At 40.8% G+C, this 6715-nt stretch overlaps 1 pseudogene; it reads left to right on the top strand.

Moving 5' to 3' along the window:
* The first annotated feature begins 298 nt into the window (after positions 1–298).
* LOC149199886 (serine/threonine-protein phosphatase 5 pseudogene) lies at positions 299–1366 on the top strand (annotated as a pseudogene).
* The last annotated feature ends 5349 nt before the right edge of the window (positions 1367–6715 follow it).

The raw sequence follows: 6715 nt of genomic DNA, 5'->3' as shown, positions 1-6715 counted from the left end.
AGCTAATGTATGGGAGAAGGAGTTAGAGTTGCTGGAGAAATGGCTAAAAGAACCAGTACCTAATGAAGACTGCAAGAAGTTTGCAGTAAAAGAAGCAGAAGCAGGGGAGGAAGTTCACAACTGTGAACCAAGGCAAAGAAGCATTATTGGAATAGATGATGTAGGGGAAAATTTTGAAAACTCTTTGAAGGAGTTATATCAACACACTGAAGTGATGATGAAAGAAAAAAGTCCAGAATAGCAAGTTGAAACTCTGTTGAAAGGAGACACACAGTGTAGATGTGTGAGACAAAGGAAGATGCATCTGGATAGTAGCAACCAGCTAAAGCAGGAAGGAAGAATTAATGAAGAAAACCAGCAAGTAGATCGACTGGAAACAAAGATTCAAAACATAAAGGAACTGATGTTGAAGAAGACCAAAAGGCAAAGGCTGGCAACATCAGAAAAAGTGATTAGCGAAGTACAAAAATATTTTCAGCAGGGTAAGAGAATTTGTCCAAATGATCCTGACACTGCCAAAAAGCTTGAAGAGACTAAAACAACAACCAAAAATGTTAGATTTATTGAGGCCATCTTAGCGAATGGTCTTGAGAATCACTCTGTTGATGATTCCATTAATTTTCATTCAATAAAGGTGGAGCGACAGCATGGAATAGAAGGAGAAAATATAACAGTGATGGATGACTTCAAGAATCAGGAAAATATGCATAGAAGGTGTGCGTCTCAAATATTATTGCAAGTAAAAGATTTGCTGGAGGCGATGCCATCGTTGGTTGACATCAACATTCCGAATGGAAAGCGATTCACTGTTTGTGATGACATCCATGTTGGAGTCATACTCGTGCTATTTGTATTCAAGTGTATGTGTCCAACTAAACTCTGTCTTGCAAGAGGAAATCATGAAAGCAAGAGTATGAACCAGATTCATAGTTTTAAGGGCGAAGTCAAGTCCAAGTACAGTGGAAGCATGGTTGAGATTTTCGCTGAAGTGTTTTGCTGCATGCCTTTGGCTCATGTCCTCAATGACAAGATTTTTGTTGTTTGTAATAGTCTTTTTAGCGTTGATGGTATAAGACTGGAAGAGATCAAAGAAATTGTTCGATTTCGTGAGCCCCCTGAAGAGGGTTTGATGTGTGGAATACTTTGTAGCGATCCACAACTCCATAAAGGGCGTGGACCCAGCAAACGAGAGGTTGGTTTGTCTTTTGGAGAAGATGTGACCAAAAGATTTCTGCAAGAAAACAATCTTGCGCAAGTGGTCAGGACTCATGAAGTTAAAGAGGAAGATGAAATTGAACACAACGACAAACTTATTATGGTGTTTTCAGCTCCAAACTATTGTGACCAGGGAAGGAAGATGAAGTAGGAAGCAGCTGACATGTAGCCTAAACGGAGGAGCAGAGCATATGGACAACTCCAGGACAAAGTCTGGGATCCAGGAGGAATTTTTATCTTTCTTCTTTCCTTTTTGAAAGCACATGATCAAGAGATCATGAATGTTTTCAACCGTGAGAGTTTGATGCAGGAGCATCTAGATCGGGCCAACAATGTGATGGGGTGGTCACATGTTGTGGCTAAATGCAAGACTTGAGGAAGACTTAGTTGTTAAATTTGTGTTAATTTCAATAAGGGTAGGTAGTTAAAAGTGGTCTAGTTTAGTTAAATGATGATAAAGATTGAGTTGTAACTGTATAAATAATTCCTTCATGTATGGAAAGAAGTAGTTAGGTATGACTGGTGTATAACTTACTTTTGGGAGGTAGAATAGAATAGGGAGGAGAGGTGAGGATTGGAAAGCAAAATTTTGTAAGCCTCTGGGCATTTGTAAAGGGCCATCGATTTGAAAAGCTAGCCATGAACCAAGAGAGTTTTTATAATTGATTACATTTGACTATATTGATGAGGAATTTGTTTTGGAAATTCTGTGTGAATTATATATATTCTTGGTTAAGTTCTGTTTAGAGAATGTTTGAATTACTGTGAAAAGCATATGAGGGAAGCATCGATTTTAATTAATATCGATTTATGTATTGAATGGAACTCAATCTACACATGCTAAAGAGGAGGTAAGAAAAGGGATCGATCATTCTGGAGAAAGATTGAATCGAAATTCGATTCAAATTGGTATTGGTATATCGGCTTTGGAAAGTCGATTTCCAGGATAGCGCAGTGGAATTATGGACGGAGGGATTCTGGATGAATCTGTGGAAGGCTGAATTAGAATTGAGGAACCGACCGAGTGATGGGGGTATGGCACAGAGCTTGTGCCAGTGGTAAAATCAAACCATGGTCTGGATGATATAGAATCTGTCATTATGTGGAAGAATGCAGATTCCAAAATTGAGATCGAAGTAGTTTGCGTGGAGTCAGAGTAATCAAATAAAAAAATGGAGACAAAATTGATAGAGTTAGATTGAGCGGACTGTCGCGCTGAAGATGGAGACAAATTCCAGTAAAATTGATATGTAAGTGTTTGTTTGCTTATATCTTACTGATATATATGTTTGAATGCTTTGGTTAGTATAAGTCGAAGATGCAGATTGGTATTGACCGACTGGAGAATCGAGAGCAGTATAGTGAATCCATAAGTTAAGGCAGAACCAGAGAAATTGAACCAAAGCAAATGATGAGCAGACCTTCGATGATGAAACTGAATCGAATGAAATCGTGAAGATGAATGAAGGCAAAGGATGGACGCAGAGAAAGAGTTATCAATTCGAGGATGATGGATGAATGGTAAGTCACAATTTAGCGTTGGGAAAAATTGGTATAGAATGAGTACCATAACGAAGATTGTTGAGTTTATGACTTTTAATTGAGGAGCTTCCACAATTGAGGTGTGTACAGATTGCCAGAAGGAGTCTTATCTGGGCAAATGTTTGGAGATGCGTTTTTATATGCATGAGAAGAGTAAATATTCTGGGTTTGCAGGGTAGACCTGCATCACTATGTGACTCCATCGGTATACTCTCCAGGCCTGTTGGCAGTGGAGCAATGCCAGAGATGAAACTAAGACTCTAACGATTATACTGTTTATGCACCTATATACCCCTCAAACCAAATCAAAACAACTGTGTTGCCTTGGCTTGGAATGTGTGTCAATCGACTAAGGGTTTGGCAGATGCTACATATTACAATAAAGTTACTGTGAAACCAATATGAGTTGAAAAATGAAAAATACTTCCGGAGGTGTTAGACTTGATTTTCACAAACAAGGTCGATTCAGAGAGCTGGAGTTCTACCAGTGTGCCGCCAAGTGTTGTAGCAGCTACAGCCACCCTCCAAAATTTTACCTTAGCCTCATTTTGGAGCCTCCCTTCCAACATTCACAGTAGCTTGCCTTGCTTCATCAATTTCACAAGCTTCAGTGTCTTTCTTACACAAAGGCAACCTATCAGTCATAGCTTAATCCATTCCCCTCATAGGTTGCTCACCCAAACTTGGTCCAGATGTAGGATGAGCAGCTCCCCCTTGAAAATTATGCATTTCAAGAGGGAAACCAACCTTCCCTCTAGAAATTGCGCAATCCTCTTTAGCAGCCTACTGGGCTCCAGGATTGCACAATCCTGCATGTCAACACTCCTAGGAGGATTTGCGCAAATTTACCCAAGAAGGCTTCTCAGTCCAAAATTTGTGCATATCTGGGCAACAGTCAGCTACTCTACCCAGAAATTACGCAAATATCCCGGGAAGCCAACCAAGCTCCCAGCTAGAAATGCACATTTTTCTCTAGTAGTTGAGGAGTCTCTTGCATGTGTAGTTGAGTTGACTGTTTCCCTCCGAGACTGAGCAAAATAGACTTGCATGCATGGGCTACTTCTCCCAAGGTAGCATGTAAAGGTGTCCCTTGTCCAGGGATCTATGTTTAGAAGTTGGAGGTTACATGAAAGGAGAAATTCTAAAACCTCCCACTAAGTGTCACTTCCCCTAGATCCGTGGCTTACACGTCGCAAACTTGATGATATCGAAACTCATCAACCAGACACTGCAGAGCTCATTCCTCAAATCAACCTTGTAGCTCTAACATCCCACATCACATCTAGGAGTAGTTGGAACATTCATCTAAACTGTTTTGGGGTAAGCTTGCTTCCTATGCCTCGTGTTGCATTTCTGTTGCTTTTTTTGTTTTCACTTGTGGGACTAGGGTTTGCTTGATTTCTTTGAGTGATTGTTGTCGTTTACATATATACTAGCTTTTCCTAGCTCCATTTCAGTTTTCATTGTTATCTCAATGCTATCGCATGCATGAAACTGTTTTTCACAGACATTCGCCTAACTGATGAACTACCTCACCCACATGCATGTCGATCTATTTGTTGAATCTTTTATTCATGTTTTGCATGCACTGACAATCACTTCTGATATCACTTAGTGTCACCATGCATTTACTGTCTTAGTTGCTTTCAGTTGATCATCGACGAGTCCAGCCAACCCTAGCCTAAACATTGCTTTCACCAAGGCTACATTGTGCAATCTGGGAAAGGAAGGCTCACCTTCCTCTGTAGATTTGTGCATTCCTGCCTAGCACTGGCCTCTAGGACTGTTTTTCACATTTCTGGAGCACAATGGCTACTTGGCCCAAGAAATTGCCCAAATTTATCCCTAGGCGAGCAGTCCTTCCCAGTTGGAATTGTGCATTGCGCAATCCCAGTAGTTAACAACCAGACTGGATGGTGCATTGCATTGTTCCAGTAGTCAATCAGTCTCCCAGTAGCTCAGAATATCCCTTATGTAGTCTTGGCAGTCAGTCTCATGACCTCCCAACCAAAATTGCGCAACCTTCATGATCATGCACCCAAGAATGTTGCAAGTTAGTTCTCATGTTCATTTTGGTTTTTGATTGACAGATTTCTTGCCATAAGTTTTTCCATGTCTCCAAGTATCCTATGTGTTCATATTCCTCTTAGCAGTATAGGTACAATATTTTCCAGGGGAGGAGAGACGAAGACACTGTTCTGAGCACACTTGGGGATGCAGTCGATCAAGTGTCCATGGACTTGCCTACCCACGAAGACATCAAGTTTTTTGTAGACAAGGACATCAAGATATGACAATAGTAGCATCACAGCGAGAAACATCATGTACAATATCTTAAGATAGCATACCAAATGCAACAAATGCAAGAGGAGGGTTGTTTACAACACGGAGGCGGAACAAGGTTGCAAGCTCAAGCAGGTCCATTGATGATGAAAGCACTTTGTAGACCCTGTCTATGAAGTGACAACGCGACATGAAGGTTTAACGAAGGTAGAAGATGGAACAAAGAAGGAGTTTCATGTGCTGAAGCAACAACTCAGGAAGAACATGAAGTTGCACAGACAGACGAATGAGGTGCAACAAGAACAGGAACAATAGTATGCGCAACATGCACTCATGAATCAAACTGCACCCTTATAAGTTAAGGATCCATCCCAACAGCTAACACAGAGCAGACATGGTGACCAGTGTTGTTGATCGCATGCAAGGGATTCAACAAAATGAATGTCATTCAGCACACACATGCAATCCAACCCATTCAAGACATTCACCAAGGCAAAGACAAGAAGCAAGTCCAACTGGGGCTGAACATGTACTTTGGCAAGTTGACACGCATGACCACTAACACACTCTTGAAGATCATTACAGACACTATGAATCACTATGTTGCCAGTTAACCATACCCAAGAAGGCCATGCGCATGTTAGTAAAAGAGTTGGATGAAGAGGTAGAACCAATGCACCGATTGCAACGGAGGCAAGAGTTCGCTTCAACAAGATGTCACCATGACGTGCATGCACACCATCACAGATGACCAATCTTGGCATCATCTCACCACGTTCACCATCACAAGCATGTCAAAGAGTTCGTCTCATCATAGTAGACCGAGTGTCAGTGATGTCTTTCATGGCTTGCTCAAGCCATGTTGTCTCGAGTACATGTTCATTGTAATGTTGAGTCATTGTAAGTCTAAGTCAAGTGGAAATAGTTGGATGTAACTGTCATAGAGTAGGTGAAGATTCATGAGGGTAGTTGAACTGTCACAAAGGGGAATGTCAAGGGTCACCCCACCCTTTGTTATAAATAGACCTTCATAACTAATTGTAAGGGCTTTTGGTCATCCAACCTTCTGATAAGACTATGTTGGATAAAGTTTGGACAGTATTGTAACACACCTTGGATTCTCCAATGCATGGAGCTAGTTCATCTCTTTGGAGGAGCAGGAAGATGTGGCTGTAACATTCCACTGTTAGGGCTAGTAGGTTTACATGGATGTATTGTATGATTGAGGCTTACACTTCTTTATATAATATAGAACAAACACATTTTCATGCATATGTTGTTATTGTAGTTGGACTGCTCCAGTTTCCTTGATGATATATGTTGTTTAACTTACGTACTCATGTATAAACTTATCTGTATGCAATTATATCAATCTTGTTATTAATGTGTTGCATATGTTGTTAATGATATCAGCGTTCATGTTGACTGCTCTATCGGACATCAAAAAGACCTTTCACATGAACCTTATTGTAACAATCGTCGCACCTGTCTCAGACTGATCTGTGAGTGTTGTAAGTCTTATCTTACCTTATATGATGTGACTGCCACATCTGAGTGGATTGCTCCACTGGAAGTTGTGCATGTCCTTTTGTGTTCTGTGTTCCTAGCTGAGTTGGGACTGATACCATTCAAATTGGAACTCACCTTCACCTCCTTCTCCCTCTAAAGTGTTAAA

This window comes from Pinus tabuliformis, chromosome 2_1 (assembly GCF_031772625.1).
Source record: "Pinus tabuliformis cultivar Carrire ecotype Pingquan chromosome 2_1, CPIR1, whole genome shotgun sequence".
Taxonomy (NCBI): domain Eukaryota; kingdom Viridiplantae; phylum Streptophyta; class Pinopsida; order Pinales; family Pinaceae; genus Pinus; species Pinus tabuliformis.
This window is presented reverse-complemented; position numbering and strand designations above follow the sequence as displayed.